Source organism: Ovis aries, chromosome 11, assembly GCF_016772045.2.
Source record: "Ovis aries strain OAR_USU_Benz2616 breed Rambouillet chromosome 11, ARS-UI_Ramb_v3.0, whole genome shotgun sequence".
Taxonomy (NCBI): Eukaryota; Metazoa; Chordata; class Mammalia; order Artiodactyla; family Bovidae; genus Ovis; species Ovis aries.
Window position 1 is genome coordinate 22,202,051 of NC_056064.1, and position 17,360 is coordinate 22,219,410.

Below are 17,360 nucleotides of genomic sequence, written 5' to 3' on the forward strand. Positions count from 1 at the left end.
CTCGGTGCCACGTTGATGGCGGACAGACTGCGTTTAAAGAAGGAAACGGTGAATTGGAGAGGCAGAGCACGTTGGCTTTCTCAAGATTTGATTTAAAGCAGTCGTTTTCAACTTCTTAGGTCTCGTGAGAGGCAGAAGGCTGCAGTGAAAAGTCATGTTCTAGAACGTTCACAGCAGCTCTATTTGTAATTGCCACAAAACTGGCAATCACCCGGTGTCCATAGGCAGTAGCGTGGACAAATAGAACACTGAATAGACGATAGACGCTGTACCACAGAACAGTCTGCAGCCACACAAAACAACACGGAAGAGTCACGCAGACACTGTTGAGCAAAGGCCCCAAACAGAAAAAGAGCACAGCCTGTAGGTAGGATCCCATTTACACCATGTGCAAAGAAGGCAGGGTGGCTGTAAGGTTTGGAAGTCAGGCTGGTAGTTCCCAGGGGCACAGGAAGGCTTAGAGGCTGGTGATGTGCTGCTTCTGTGTCTGGGTGTTGGTCACATACTGTTCATCTTTTCGAGATTCACCAATTTGTTGTGTGTACTTGTGTGTTTGCGTGTGTCTATGATACTTTAATAAAATTTACCAAAACAGAAAAAGGCAGCAGTGACCCTCAACCCAAGACAGGAATACTGACGCTCCAGTCCCTCCTCGGGGCCACACCCTTGACACTGGACCTGGAATCTTGGATTTCTTTTGAGAGGTGGGAGGTGATACGAGGATGGGCACCCAGGTTCTGGGGAAGTGGGAGCAGGACCAGGGCCCACTCTGGCTTTCTCCTGTCCCCCTCTCTTTCACTGGGTTTGGGGAGAGCTTGCTAAGCTAGGAGGTGGCTCGCTGGGTTCTTGCCAAGTTCATGAAGTGGCCTGGCGGTAAGGGAAGTGAAGTGAATCCCCTGCTGGCCAGGGTCTGTCGTTTGGCCTGGAGAAAGAGCAGAATCTGGCTGGTGCTGCAGTCCTCTGCACGGACATCCTCACTGCTCCAACAGCCACGCGCTGCTTGCAGAACATCAGCATTTCAAGGACTGCGCCAGCCTGGAAAGTGAGCGGCATTCACTGGGCAATGAGCTCCTCCTTCCACATGGCAGTTATATGCTGCTAAAAATACTGGAGCACCTTATGTAAGACCGCAGTCACGGAGGTAGGACCTTATGTAAAAGCACTTCGTCTATCGTGGACAATGAATCAGTCAGGTGTTGTGGTGACCGTGGTGGGGGTCATCACGGAGTTGGTGGTTGGCTTGCCTGGTGAGGAGGGTGAACGACTGTCAATACCCATGCCTGCCTGACTCACTCCTGCCTGACTCACTCAGCTGCACTCGCACCTAATTTATGTGTTGATGCTTTTTTTTTTTTTAAACATCTTGACACATTTTCATCTTTGGGCTTGGCCCATCCAAGAAGAAGGGAAAGAGAGCAACAGAGGATGAGATGGTTGGATAACATCACTGACTGAATGGACATAAGTTTGAGCAAACTCTGGGAGAATAGTGAAGAACAAGGAAGGCTGGTGGACTGCAGTCCATGAAATCGCAAAGAGTCAGACATGACTTAGTGACCAAACAACAACATCCAAGTGGCTGAGCTGATACCAGGGTTTGTACAGTTTCTTCTTGCTCAGCCCTCATCCGCTTTCATTTACTGGTAGAGCATCCTTTGATTCACAGAAGCTTGGAAGGGCCTCTTCCCTGTTTGAGAGTCCTCTCCACGAGAAGCCAGGAAGGTGGCCTTTGGCTTCTGTGCTGCCAATGACCGCGGCAGCCCATCTCATGGTTGGGTGGTGATTTGAATAGTTAAAGATCAGTGGAGCAAAATCAAGTGCAGAATGTGCCAGGTAGGCTGAAACACTGAGCTAAACCTGACAAGACATTTCACGGGGATCCGGTTTTTAAAACCTTGGGATCTAAGGCTTGGGCAGCAATTAGGCAGGCCCTGCTAGAGTGAAACAGCATCTGCCCTACATCACAGGGATTTTCCTTCTCAGGATCTGCCCTAAAGGAAGCCTGGTGTGTGTGCACAGGTGGAAAGTTCTAGGATGGCCTTGGTGGCGGTTTGCAGTCTGAGGTGGAAAACTGTACACGTTTAAACGTTTGCTGGTGGTGGAATAGCTTCAGCTACATCAGCTCACATTTTCACACCTGGGAGTCTTATGCAGCTTTGAGAAAGAATTAGTGGGGTCTTCCTATAACAATAATGATGAATCTCTAAGATTATAAGGTGAAGAAAGTGAATTTCAAAGTGATAAGCACATTATGATGCCTCTTATAGAAATGTTTTCACATAGTCGGCTGTACTTTCTATGAATACAAATCGTGATGGCACAGCAGGTAAGGAATCTGGAGACACAGGAGATATGAGTTCCATCCCTGGGAGGGGAAGATTCCCCTGGAGGAGGAAATGGCAACCCACTCTGGTATTCTTGCCTGGAAAATTCCATGGACAGAGAAGCCTGGTGGGCTCTACAGTCCATGGGGGTCACAAAGGGTCAAACTTGACTGAGCACACACAAGTATCACAAGTAAATATATATAACATATACCTACATGTAAAAGCATATTAAAAGGTCTAGAAAAAGGCACTCCAAACTTACAATAGCTATTATCCACAGGGAAGGACACCAGCATTTGGGGTGTGTGTGTGTGTGTGTGTGTGTGTGTGTGTGTGTGTGTTGGGGGGGATGATCAAAGAGAAATATCACCTTCTCTGTGAAATTTAAACTTTTAAAAATAATTTCATTGATGTATAATTTATATACCCGAAGTCATTCATTTTAAGTATACAATCTGTTTTAAATTTTTTAAAGGAAAAGTAACTATATGATTAAAAATTAATGTCTAATTTACCCCCTCTTCCTGATCTAAGAAGTCTTCATTCGTCCCTGAGTCCTGGGTGGACCGTGACACAAAGTTCACTGTTTGGTGTTTTGCATTTTGTGGCAGCTCATAGAGAAATTCTTCCCTCTTTTGAGTTGAGATCTGCCTCTTTGTCATTCTGGGTCTGGGTCTGTCTCTTTGGAGCCATCTCAAAGAAATCTTCCCTTTTCCATTGCTGTTCAGTCGCTAAGTCGTGTCTGACTCTTTGGAACCCCATGGACTGCAGCGCACGAGGCTTCCCTGTCCTTCACCATCTCCCAGACCTTAGTCAAACTCATGTTCATTGAGTCAGTGATGCCATCCAACCATCTCGTCCTCTGTCGCCCCCTTCCCCTTTTGCCCTCAATCTTTCCCTGCATCAGGGTCTTTTCCAATGAGTCAGCTCTTCGCATCAGGTAACCAGAGTATTGGAGCTTCAACCATTTTCCATGGGGCAGAGTTTTCACTGGTGCAAGATTCTCATCATGCCTGCCTCCTCTGGGGAGGACTTGCCTCTGTTTGGGGTTCCTGGTGATCACACCCTAGGATGTGCAGGACACCTGGCTCACCAACCGTCCTCCTAACATTTTGCAGAACTAGACCCTCTGTCTCGGATACTGCTTGACCACGATGTGACACTTTTTAAAAACAACAGGCATTTTGTTGAGTCTTAGAAGGAATTCATATTCATTATAGAAAATTTAGAAAACATACAAAAGTACAAAGAAGAATATGAACATCTGTGATTCCCAGCCTTGAGAGATAAACATGTTTAATGTTTAAAAATTGAGATCATTCTGTATCAGTGATTTTCTAACCTATATTTTATTTAACATTTACTTACCCATATGAATAGTGACTGTCATCTATGTAACACATTTTCTTCTCAATCCAGTGTTTGTTTTTCTATTGTTACTATTAAACATAGATAAGTTTCTGATGTTTATGTGGTATTGTGGACTGAATGTTTGTGTTCTTCTGAAATGCATATGTTGAGGCCCTAATTCCAATGTGATAGTATAGGGGATGGGGTGTTTGCGAGGTATTTAGGGTTAGATAAGGCCATGAGGGTGGGGCCCTCATGATGGAATTAGTGCCCTCATAAGAAGAGATGGCCAAGAGCTCTCTCTTTCTCTCTCTGTCCTGACACATGTCCTGAGGAAAGGCCACATGGACACATAGCAGGAAGGCAGCTGTCTCTAGGCCAGGAAGAGAACCCTCACCAGAAACTGAATTGCCTGGCACCTTGACCTTGAACTGTGAGAAATAAAGGTCTGTTCTGTAAGCTGCCCCATTTATGATATTTTGTTTTCGTAGCCCCAGCAGATTGATGCACGTGGTTAGTCCTTTTATGATTTCTTCCCTTGCGTTTGGATTTGAAATGTCTCCCCCACCCCAAGCTCAGATAAATATTCACCTATATTTTCTTCTAGTTCTTTATGTCAGCTTTTCCATTTAGCTCTCTCTTTTACATTCAACTCTAATTCTACCAAAATTTATTTTGGTTTAGGTATAAAAGCCTGATTTTATTTCTTCTCAAATTGTGCACCAGTTCTTTTGGTTCAGTTGCTTTTCCTACCACTTGCATTTGAAATTTAAACTTAAGGGACTTCCTTGGTGGTCCAGTGGTTAAGACTCCATGCTTTCAATGCAGAGGGCATGGGTTCAATCCCTAGTCAGGGAACTAAGATCCCACATGCTGTGTGACACTGCTAAAAAAAAATTTATTTTAATTTCTTTGGACTATCCTATTGACCCTTGAATAGGGTCAATGTGTTTGAACTCGGTGGGTCTACTTATTCATGGATTTTTTTTCACTAAAGAAGTACTATCATACTACATAACCCATGGTTGGTTCAATCTGTGGATGCAGAACCATGGATATCAAGAGCTGACTGTAAAGTTATATGGCAATTTTCAGAAGCATAGGGGTTGATGCCCCTGACACCACCCTCCACTATATTCAAGGTCAACTGTACATTATAACCCTGTTATTCAAAATTCAAAAAGGCAAACATGAGAGTCTCCCTCCCCTCTTTCCCCTTAGCCTCCCAGGTCCAATAACCTGTGTTACTAGGTTAATAGACTTTGGTCTTGGTTGCTAGATTTCCTTCCTCCTTCCCCCAACTGACTCTAAATGTTACCTTTATTATTGTGCACAAAATATGAACTAGGTTTTCTCTTTTTTCATTAACTGACCTCTTTTTCTTCCACTATCATGGGGTTTTTTTTTTTTTTTGGGGGGGGTGTGCCTCATGGCATGTAGGATCTTAGTTGCCAGACCAAGAATTGAACTTGCACCCCTTGCATTGGAAACTCAGAGTGCTAACCACTGCACCACCAGGGAAGTCCCACTATCACATTTTTCAAATTATGACTTTACATAGTTAGCCCCTGGTAGTGCGGATTCTTTCTCAACATTTCCTTGATTATATTTGCACATTTATTCATTCTTTTCTATGAAATTTATAATCATTTGATTGCTCTTCTGCACATACCATTAGAATCTAATTTAGAATGATATTAAATTTATGAAATAATAATGATAGTTTTCCTCTCTAGAAATATAGTCTGTCCCATATTGATTGATGTCTTCCTGTCCTCTCTGTTTTTATAGCACTCACTAAAGTTTCATAGATTTTTTATGAGGGTTGTGAACATTTCTTGTTAAGTTTGTTCCTAGGAGTTGTATGTTTCTTGTTGCTAGGGAAATATGATCATTCCCCCCCACCCCAGTCTTTAACTGGAAATTATTGGACTATAAGAAAATATTTGATTGAAAAACGATTGCGAAATAGATCTATATGCATATAAAACATATATGTACCATTTAAAGAATAATAAAGCAGGCGGCTTTCCGGGTGGCTCAGTGGTAAAGAGTCTGCCTGCCAATTCGTGAGCTGTGGGTTTGATCCCTGGGTCAGGAAGATCTCCTGGAGAAGGAAACGGCAACTCACTCCAGTATTCTAGCCTGGGAAATCCCACGGACAGAGGAGCCTGGTGGACTGCAGTCCATGGGGTCGCAAGGAGTCAACAACAACAATAAAGCAGGCATGTGCCCAGCTAATGGAAGAAACAGTTATTAACAGCCCTTTGGAAATTGCTTTTATGCCTTTCTTCACATGTGACCTCCACTCTCCTCATCCCCAGGGGATACACTAACCTGAATTCTCTCTTATCATTATTAGCTTGCTTTTCTCTATTGCTTTCCCATGTAGGTTTATGTCTTTAAACAGTATGTTTCTAAAGTTTGTATGCTTTTCACCTTTTATAAATGGAATCATGCTGCATTCCATTTTTTAATTGATCCGTGTGTGTGTTCCTGAGGTTCATGCTGTTATGAGCCGCTACGGTTCATTCCTTTTTCTTTTCTTTTAACTGCTGCTGTAAAGTGATCCAGTTTTTATCCCCCTCCACTTATTGATGGACATTTGCGTTGTCTCCACTTTTCCTTGCTGTTAGCACGATTCTTTTCAGTGTGTTTCTCTAGGATGTATAGAGCAGAATCACAAGGTCGCAGGCTGTATGTTATCTTCTCCTTTCTTGCTTCTCTCTCCGGCCCTGGACCAGAGGGCATGTTGCTCTACATCCTCATCATATTTGGTATCATCCACACTTTTAGCTCTTGCCACTCTGTTAAGAGGGAGCCAGTATCTCACTGCAGTTTAAATTGTTATTTTGATGATTACTGCTCAGATGGAATGTGTTTATGGGCTACGTGTTGCCTCATTTACACACCCATACTTTTCTTTACCCATTTTTTTCCTATTAGGTTATTGTCAATTCTGATACTAATCCTTTGTTTATTATGTGGTGCAAATACTTGTCTTGGTGTGTGGGTGGCTTATTCACCATCTTAATAGCATCTTTTGATGGATAAAACTGTCAAATACTTCAGCAAGCTTATCATTAACTGGATTTCAGTATTTGTTTATGTTTCTTTTCTTTGGTGGTAAAATGTGCATAACAATGAAATACACAAATCTTATGTGTTTCATCAGAAGAGCTCAGATAAAAGCATATCCCCTTGCAACCCAGACCCCTTTAGAGACAGAGAACATGACCATCACCCTAGAAAGTTCCCTCGTGCCTCTTCCCAGGCAATCCCTTCCCGGCTTCCTTAGAATCAACCATTCTAATTTTTTTTCCAGATCAGTTTTGCCCATGCTAGCACTTCATATCTGTTGCCTGGAAAATCCCACGGACGGAGGAGCCTGGTGGGCTGCAGTCCATGGGGTCGCTAAGAGTCGGACATGACTGAGCGACTTCACTTTCACTTTTCACTTTCATGCATTGGAGAAGGAAATGGCAACCCACTCCAGTGTTCTTGCCTGGAGAATCCCAGGGACAGGGGAGCCTGGTGGGCTGCCATCTCTGGGGTCGCACAGAGTCAGATGCGACTGAAGCAACTTAGCAGCAGCAGCAGCAGAACTTCATATAAGTGGAATCACATGTATGTACTCTCTTGTCAAAGGCTTCCTTCACTCTGACTTGACATAATGTTTTAGGATTCTTCCCTGTTGTTGTGTGTGTATCGGTTGTTGTTCGGTCGCTAAGTCATGTCTGACTCTGATCCCATGGACCGCAGCCCACCAGGCTCCTCTACCTTCCACTATCTCCCAGATTTTGCTCATATTCATGTTCATTGAGTCAGTGATGCTATCTAACCATCTCATCCTCTGTTTCCCCCTTCTCTTTTTGCCTTCCATCTTTCCCAGCATCAGGGGCTTTTCCAATGAGTTGGCTCTTGTGTGTATCAGTAGTTGCTTCCCTTTTTTGTTTTTGTTTTTTTTTTTAGTTGCTTCCTTTTTATTACTGAGCAGTACTCCACTATCTGAATATGTACTATTTGCTTATCCATTTACGTGTTCATAGAGCCTTGGACTGTTTTTAGTTTTAGGCTATTATAAATGGACTGGCCATAAGTATTCTTGCTGATTTATGTTTTCAATTTTATGTATTATTTCTCTTCCATGTTTTACTTGTATTGGGGTGGAATTGCTGGTTAGGCGTAACTTTGTGCCTTATTGAGGTGTAAGATCCATACAGGGGCTTTCCCTGGTGGTCCAGGAGTTAAGACTTCGCCTTCCAGGGCAGAGGGTGCTAGTTCGATCCCTGGTTGGGGAGCTGAAATCCAACATGCCTCTCAGACAGAAAACCAAAACATGAAACAGAAACAATATTGTAACAAGTTCACTAAAGACTTTAAAAATGGTCCACATTAAAAAAAAAAAATCTTAAGCTCTGTTCAGAAAACAGCATAAACTCTAAATATATTGCTTGTTTAATTTTTTACAAAGCAAACACAGCTAGGTAGCCATCACCCAGGTCAAGGGGTGGGATGTTGACCCAAGCTGGGCTATTCTGCTGGATCATTCTTTCTGGGATCTGAAATCTAAGCAGAGTGAAGCAGGAAGGGAAAGGATATTGGAGCCTCTTATTCTTGCGGTAGCAGCTGATTAGACCTTGAGGCTCAGACCCTATAGCTGCCAGGGTTCTTGTCCTCTTCCATGTCAGGATCTTTAGCCTTCCCATTATTACCCAGCTATGAGGTATCCCGTCAGTAAATCCCTTTCTCCTTAAGTCAGCCACACCTGGTTTCTGTTGCTTGCAATCCAAGAATCCTGTTTTGTGCCGTGTGCCCCACAGAGAGCACCAAAAATGTGGTGGAACGTGTCTGTCCTATTGCTAAAACTCAGAGGAGAAGCTGTCTTTAACCAATCCTTAAATTTCCAAAAGAATTTTATGTATTTATTTATTGGCTGTCTGGGTCTGCGTAGCTGTGAGGGCTTCTCTCTAGTTGCAGAGAGCAAGGGCTACTCCAGTTTCAGTGCATGGCTTCTCATTCTGGTGGCTTCTCTGGTTGCAGAGAAGGCTCTAGGGTGTGTGGGCTTCAGTAGTTACTATGCATGGACTCAGCAGTTGTGGCTCTGAGGCTCTGTGGTGCCCGGGCTTAGCAGCTCCAAGGCACATGGAATCTTCCCAGGCCAGGGATCAAACCTGTGTCTCTTGCACTGGAGGGTGGATTCTTTATATTGAGCCACCCAGGAAGCCCAATCCTTGAATTTTTCCATGACCCCATTTGAACCCATAATTCCTGGGCTGACGTGACAAGGTGACCTCTCAAACAAGTAGTCCCTTGACCTCTAACTTTTAAAAGTGTGAGGCAAATCTACTTCAAACCTTTGGGCTTGGTGAAGGTGTTTTTTTTTTTTTCCCCCCACAACCTTAAATTTAGTTCCCAGTTTTGAAACAATTTTCTCTTGGTCCCCAGTGGAAAGTTAATAGAGAATGCTGGCTTAATGTAGGTGAAATGTAGGAGTGTCTATTATTTTGCGAACTTCATTTTTTGAAACCAGTGTATTTCTCTTCGATGTAGAGGGCGGGTTGAGGGGGGTTAGATGAGGGAGTGTTTGGTACTGTAATCAGAAAACAAGGGCTAGACCCCGAGTTCTTTTGTACCATCCCACAGGGACCCTTCGCCTAAGAAAGCTCGACTTCGAAATTATTCTGCTTTAAGTGGAGCCTCATTTACAAGTAAGAGAGAAATGAATTGTCTTCTGGTTTCTTTTTTTAATGTCATCAAATCACATGGATTAGCGACAGAGAACGACCCAATTTCAACTGGTCTAAGCATTGTCGGCGCTTGTCCTCGTTAATGTCAGGGTCTGGGCAGGTGTTTGATCAGGGGACGGTGCCATGAGTTAGATTCGCCAAGAAAAGGTCAGAGATGAATGCAAAATTCTAACTCCAAAGGGTGGGAGATCAGCCCAGGCCGCATCTTAGAGCAGCCACTAAGCTGCTGTCCGGGTTTCCCAGGGTTCATTCCTTTGCTTCTCTTGAGAGTCTGCTCCTGCGGTGACCTCTGTCTGCCGGTTCTAATCCTGCTGGTTGTTTTCCTCGTTTGCAGAAGTCACTGCTTAGGGGCTGATGACCCCAACCTGGACTCGAAGACCTTTCTCCTCCTTCCTGGGCTTGGTAGGACCTTCCACTTTCTACTTGAGCATGGCAGAGAGTGGACGCCATTCTTGACCACATGATCTCTGCATTGGCAGAGTTCTGCGGAGCAGGTTACTGGCTGCTTTGAGCATCTTGCTTGGCCAGAGCTGCAGGTGACTGTGGATGTCGTGGTGGCTCTGCTAAAGTCATTTTTGCAGGTTGAGAGCCTTATGAGGGCACCACACGGAGCAGGGTTTCCGTTTGTGGCGACTTTCTCACACATGGCCGGATAGCATCTGGTTTTAGTGTTATCAGTTCATGACAGCCATTTTCCAGCAGGTGGAAGAGATGCTCCCCCACCAAGGGGAACTTCTTCTTGCTTCCTGTAAAAGGACCTTGAGGGCTGGGAGGCAGGTCTGGGTGTCATGTGGTAAACTGGGTCACCCCTGACAGGGTGATGGGGGGTAATTTAGTGGACGGGGAATCTGGGGAGTGAGAGGTCCCTGTATGGAGTCTAAAATGCCTATACAGGGACTTCCCTGGTGGTCCAGTGGCTAAGGCTCTGCGCTCCCAAAGCAGAGGGCCTGGGTTCCATCCCTGGTCAGGGATCTAGATCCCACATGCCGCAACCAGGACCCAGCACAGCCAAATAAATATATAAATATATATTTAAAGATGAAGACTTAAAACCAATAGCCTTCTTCCACTTTAAGAAACTATGGGGAAAAAAGAGCAAACTAAATCTAAAGCAAGCTGAAGGAAAGAAGTAATAAAGATTAGAGCACAAAATAAGGAAATAGAGAAAAGACCACATATTATGTGATTCCATTTATGTGAAATGTCCAGAATACGCAAACCTATAGAGACACTAGATTCGTGGTGTCCCGGGGCTGAGGAGGGGGAGGGATGGGGAAAGACTGCTGATGGTACAGGGTTTCTTTCGGGGGTAATGAAAATGTTCTAGAATGAGATGGTGGTAATGGTTGTATAACTGTGAATATACTAAAACTGCTGAATTGTGCGTTTTAATAGGGTGAAGTTTATAGTAAATAAGTTAAATTGCAACAATGATGTTAATAAAAAAATCAAAACAGGTAATTGGGTAAAAGGGGGTTGGGGAGAGGCAGAATTAGGGGAAGCATTCTCCAGGGAGGAGTATCAGGGTGTCTGCAACCCCAAGGGGAAAGAGTGTAATATGTTACAGAGGCCTCGGGTGGGCTGGGCTGGCATGGGCAGTCTTCAGTTTTATCATCAGAATAGTAGAAAATCACTGAGGGGTTTCCATGGATGGTTTCTCTTCCCTGGGCATTTCCACCTGGGGAAAATGGCCCCTCCATGCACTCCTAAATTTGCATCTTATTATTCCAGAGAGCAGTTGAATTGAGACTTCACTCTCTTAACCAATTTCCTAGCTTCTCAAAGAAGGGACCTCAATATGCCAGTTTGGGCTGAGGGCACCTTTAGAAAACTCAGCTGGTGGTTTCCCTAATAGTTCCAAATGGCTGGCATTTCGAAGAGCTTTTTGTGACTATGTGATGCAGACAGATTGGAGAGGGCCAGGAGTAGATTTAGGAGGCATCTGCGGCAGCCCGAGTGAGAAGAACCTGCCCATCAGGGAGGTTATAGTTCAAGGTCACCCCACTAGATGGAGCCAGACCTGAGTCCCTCTGGTACTGCAACCTCTTCTCTCACCGGCCACTAATTTGCATCCCTTCCCCCAGGTAGTCTTATGGAGAAGGTAATGGCACCCCACTCCAGTACTCTTGCCTGGAGAATCCCAGGGACGGAGGAGCCTGGTGGGGTGCCGTCTATGGTCACACAGAGCCTGACACGATTGAAGCGACTTAGCAGCAGCAGCAGGTAGTCTTAAGGGCTTCCCTGCTGGCTCAGATGGTAAAGAATCTGCCCGCAATGCAGGAGACCCGGGTTTGATTTCTGGTCTGGAAGATTCCCTGGAGGAGGGCATGGCAACCTACTCCCGTATCCTTGCCTGGAGAATTCCATGACAGAAGAGCCTGGCACGCAACAGCCCATGGGGGGCAAAGAGTCAGACATAACTAAGTGACCACACTTTCGTATGTTCTTAATCAGCCCAGAGAGTGGCTGAGATCTCCATGCTTAACGAGCTGGGGGAAGGGAAATGGGCATTGTATTAATCAGGCTAAATAGGACTTGTGGCTCACTAGGGCTGGCCTCGCTGCAAACAGTGGAAATGGGCATTTGTTGCCAGGACACTGGAATGTCTCACAGAAGCCCAGGCCCCGGGCAGGGCTGGATCGAGCACACGGATCAGAGGAAGGCCCAGAAGCCCTCTCTCTGCTTTGTGTTTGCTCAGCTGCTATTTCAGCTCTCCTCTCTGGCTCTCACTGCAGACCAGCTTACTCTTTCCCGGGCATTTCCACCTGGGGAGCATGACCCCTCCATCAGCTCCATTCATTTGCATCTCATTGTTCCAGAGAGCAGTTGAGCTGAGACTTCAGTCTCTCAGCCACTTTCCTTGATTCTCAAGGAAGGGACCTCTAATATACCAGCTTGGACTGAGTGTACCCCTGGAAAAGTCACCAGTCCCTGTGTAAACTCGGGGATTCTGGAGTCCACAGTGAAGCCAGGGGAAGAAGGGGCATCTGATGGGATGCAAGTGGCCTATGGCAAGGGTCCCTCCACCCCAACTTTGGAGAACACCCTGCCGAGGATGGAGCTGCTCCTAAACTGCCCGAGACCTTATTTTGTCATTCGAATTTATTTGTCAACATCCTTCTAACTGTCCACCTCCCCTCCCCCTGGGCCTTCACTTTCAATTCTTCACCAGGCAGGGAACATTCCAGAATTTAGAATTAGTCTTCCTGCCTTTGTGAATTCTGTCCACTTCCCCAGAAAAGCAAGGTCTAGCTCACGCCCTGCTGAAAAGCTTGTTGAAAAGGAACCCAGTTATTATCATTGTCTCACTTTCACCTGCTGTTTGAAACTCAGCGGTGCTGATTCAGGTGCCTGGAAACCCTGGTGATTGTGGAGTAAATTGGCCTCTGATTGGGGACAGGAGGGGACAGGAAACGGTGAGGTCCGGCAGGAGGCAGGTGTGAGGGTCAGCTGCCAATCACGCCCCCAACCCCACGGCTTCCAGCCTCAGCTCACTGCTTTCAGGAGGCCTGCAGGTGATGTGTGCTATGCCGTCTGCCCTTTGTGCCAGGGATGCTGTGGTCACAAGAGGGAGGGGGGCACTGGGAGCCCTTCATGCCTGGGCCCATTTCCAGGGCTAAGAAGGGGGTTGATCCTGGATGGGGCTTTTTTCTCTTGCTGTGAGGAGCAGGGAATTGAAGTCCTTTACTCGGGAGCTCTCTCAGACATCAGAGTGGGAGGCAGGGAAGGATCCTGCCTGCAGATGTGGGTTCCAACGGCTCATTTCTCTTTGAATTCCTTGCAGCACTTCTAGGAGCTGTGCGGCTGGCCCTCTTCTGACTTATGGCTGTGCGCTGACTGCCTGGCGCGTTGTTTCCGATGCTGATAATGATGCTGGCGGCATGCACACGGCTGGTGCCTTACCTCTGATTAGCAGTCATGAACCTCCATATTTAATTTCTGTTATAATCTAGTGAGGGAAGTAGGGCAGATTGTTTTATATGCATGTAATAGCTGATAAACCTTCAGGCTGGCCGGGCATGGGATGAAGTGGACGTGTGAGGAATCTGTCCCCGTCACAGCCACACAGCTGGTCAGAGCTGGGATTGAAAGCCTGTCTTCCAATCTTAGATCCTGGACTCTGTTCACCACAGAGTGGAACGATCTTCTCACTTCTCTCAGGCACAGACAGTGGCTTATTCTTCCTGGTTTTCCTGTCTGTCATCCATCCATCTCTCCATTTACGCCTCCATCTTTTTCTATAAAGGAATTGAGAGTCTAACAAGAACATATATTTCTCTATATACCTTGAATATATAAGAAACTAGAGAAATGTATATTTATGATAAAAAGCTAAAGTAGATACTTAATGCCAGAGCTATGTGTGGATTTTTAAAATATTTGTTTGTATATGTGTTTTTGTTGTTGTTTAGTTGCTAAGTTGTGTCTTACTCTTTTGTGAGCCCCTGGATTCTAACTAACCCCACCAGGTTCCTCTGTCCATGGGATTCTCCAGGCAAGAATACTGGAGTGGTTGCCATGCCCTCCTCCAGGGGATCTTCCCGACCCAGGGATCATACCCATGTCTCTTGCATATCCTGCATTGGCAGGTGGATTCTTTACCACTGTGTCACCTGGGAAGCCCATGTAATTAATTAATAGGAACCCATAAAAATAAGGTCAGGAGAAACCTAAATTTACTGGAAGGTCACAACCGGGGCGAGAGTTAGGCTATATATTCAGGCCATTGAGCTGTGCATGGTTTACTATGGTTGAACCACAGATTTAACTCTGAGCTAATGAGCGATCAAAGAAAGGGGGAAAATTGTATTATTTACACGGTTCATGGGGTCCATAAGGAGCAGGAGACCAGATGCTGAGGGCTTTGCCAGGCAGTTGGATGTGGAGGAAATTTCTTGCCTGGGTGGTCATCTGCGCGCTCCTGAGGGGCAAGGGAAATGCGTGGCACAAGTACTGATACCCTCTGTTCCTCCTGTCGTGCCAGACACCACCATTCAATCACCACCCTTTCCCACTGAGGCCAGAGAGAGCCTTGTAGTCCTTCACGCATGGTGTTCCAGGCAGCCGTTACCGGTGATGTGCAGCTGGCATATAGGATGAAACCGTGTGCTATTCCAGCTCTGGGGGCGGTGGTGGTATCGGGAGTCACTGAGCAGTTCTGAATGGAGAGCCGCAGGAAGTTGTGGCAAGCATCTGTGCAGGAGTGGACACCGTGTCTTGTTGTCCATTGGAGGTGTGTTTGCCGTAAACTACGTCCAGATGTCAGTTAGTGGGATCCATCAAGGTGATGATGGGTGCTGAGTGTGTTTGCTTAGTACATGCAGTACATTCTCGCTCCTTCCTGCTCCTGGGTAAGTGACTTACTCAGGATTCCTGATTGCAAATGGCAAAGACCCAACTCAGACTAGTTTCACTTAAAAGGGGACTTGGTGGACCTGGCAAGTTGGGGATCAAAGGACTGATTCAGGCATGGCTGGATCCAGCAGTTGCTAACACCATCAGGATTATCTACCTCCATCTCTCGGCTGTGCTTGGCTTTATTCTCAGGATGTTTCCAAGTGGCTGCAAGATAACATTGGCTGTCCCAGGCCAGCATCATTCTCACAGCTTGCTCTCACAGGGAAAGAGTATTTCTCAGTAACTCTGGTGAGAGCTCAGGGAAGACTCTGTATGGCTGGGCCTAGGTCACCTGCCAGCCCTGACCCCGTGACTGTGCCCTGGGGGTAGGAATGTTCTAGTCATCAAGCCCACTTTCACCCTGAGGAAGAGGAGGGAGGGACCATTTCTCCCTCCCAGATGGACTGGGCACGATTTCCTTGGCACTGAGGAGGAGTCCTTCGCAGAGAGGACTGCTGGGAGGACAGAATGTGTAACATGTCCCGTGGAAGGCCAGCAGAGGCCTTGGCACGTGGGCACACAGCCACCTGAAGGCAGCTTTTAGGGTGCCATCTGCACTTTTTACTCCTAAGTGGAGATGTACGCTCAGGCTGTTCCCTTCCTGGGGTCTGTTCCATCCTGGACTTGCAAACTCAGCCGGCCTTTCTGTGCAGCGGGCTTCTGAGAGCACGTGGGAACCAACCTCTCTCCACGTGTCTGTCTCAGAGGTCGCCTCCAGCCCCTGACACCACGTTTCAGCTCTCTTTGACCTCTGGTCCCTGTGTGCACACACTTGGCTCTGGGGTCTGCACTTGGCCCCCATCGCTATGGAGGTTTGAGTCTCTTATCCGGACATGTGACTCAGCCTGACTGTGGCGTCACCTGCAGTCTCCAGCCTGTGGTCCTGCCAGGAGGAGGGCAGAGCGGCCAGGCTGGCCCTGGTGGAGGAGGTCCACTCCTCTGTCGCTTCTCCTCAAGTCAGAGCTTCCACTCGGGATGAAGGACCAGCTGGTCTCCGGCACACCTGGGTATTTAGCGCTGCTTTCCACAGACTCAGACTCGCATCGCACTCTCTTGCGTGATACGACCAGGCTCACACATTAGCACTTCTCAACGTTTTTAGCTACAGAATCTTTTCTTCAAAGGCTATCTTCCCTGAAAATCCGTTATAGGAACGTGACAAGAGCGGAGTTGCTCTGGCCTAGGTTGGAGTACGCCCCCTTCATCCACCTCCCCATCATTCCACGGATAGGCACAGAGCTCCGGAGAGACACAGGGCATCCCCTAGGACTCCTTGGAATGCATTTGGAGAATCTTCATGGTGATGTCCATCCCTCCCGCCTAGCAGCGCCTGCTTTTGTTCCCCATGGGGGATTAGCTGCTAGATGTGGTGTTTTCCTTCTTTCTCACCACCTTTCTTCCTGTCATTAGCTTGTTTGCACTCTGAAAAGTCAACAAGGGGATCCTTGTCACCTTCCTTGGCCCTACAGGCAGGTGTCAGCTCCTCCCTGCATGACCTTTGCCCTCCTCGAGCTGCACGTGGGAGGCCGTGGCTTTGCAGTCATTGGTCACATTATCTGGCCCTCAGCTACACCTGGATGGATATCCCACCCCCAGCAGCTGAAGTTTCAGGAAGTCATGAGATGCTGACGCCCATCTATGACCACTGCCTGGAATGAATAGTTTGAATACCTTTCCGTAAAATGTGCCCTTTTGAAAACAACAATGTCCTTAAAACTTGTAAAAGTGGCGAGACTTTAAAAAATAAAAGGAATGCAAACGTTCCCAAGAGAGGCCTCCCTCTAAGAGAAAGTGTCCTTCATCTGTTCGGCTTTCTTGTTGTTTAGTTGCTAAGTCGTGCCCAGCTCTTTTGCCACCCCATGCACTGTAGCCCCCCCAGCTTCCTCTGTTCAGCTTTAGAAAATGTCATTAGGAGGAACTTGGTCACCCATGGATTGGCTTCAGCTGGGCGTCGGTCCACCCAGAGAATCCAGGCCTTGGTTTGGCTCCAGCTGGGCCTTCCCCGGCTGCCACTTATTGACTTAAGTCCCAGTGATTCAGATCTTCATCAGGGTCGCCCCTGACAACGCATGGTGGGGGGAGAGGGGAGCCGCCTCCTTCTAGACGCCAGCAGGGCCAGGCCCAGGCCAAGACCCCTCGGTTCCTGGTAGGTGTTTTGGGATCTTTGGCAATGAGGGGATGGGAAGATTTCATTTTTTCTGGAGGAAAGGCTTTTCCTAGAACTTTGCTAACTCCCGGGAAGGGTGTGTCTGTGCTGGGAGAGCAGTGTTAATGGTTGACTTGCTTTTTTCTGGGTTACTCTAAGGCCTGTGGCTTCCCAGGGAGAGGGGGCAGGGATCAGGGAAGGGAGGAGCACCCCTGCACCCCCTTGACAGTTGCTACACTTTCTGGACCATCCTGTAGGCCGGCAGAGGTTAGGGGTGGATGGAGGAGGAGCAGCAGATGGGCCCAGAGCCAGGGGGAGAAAAGGGCCCCATTACTACAACTGAACAAACCGGAACTTTCTGTTTGTTAAATATTTTTTATTGCACGTGAA

At 46.8% G+C, this 17,360-nt stretch overlaps 1 protein-coding gene across 5 annotated transcripts in view; it reads left to right on the top strand.

Annotated features, from left to right (window-relative positions):
- The window catches only part of RPH3AL (rabphilin 3A like (without C2 domains)), a 137,414-nt gene that overhangs the window by 4,536 nt on the left and 115,518 nt on the right, over positions 1-17,360 (top strand). For 4 of the 5 annotated variants that reach the window (XM_042255480.2, XM_042255483.2, XM_042255484.2 and 1 more), the window contains exon 1: positions 16,926-16,970. The exons of the other annotated variant lie outside the window; for it this stretch is intronic. The gene's annotated coding sequence lies outside the window, so the exon portion shown is untranslated. Of the gene's footprint in view, positions 1-16,925; positions 16,971-17,360 lie in introns of those variants that run through there. 5 annotated transcript variants of the gene reach the window in all.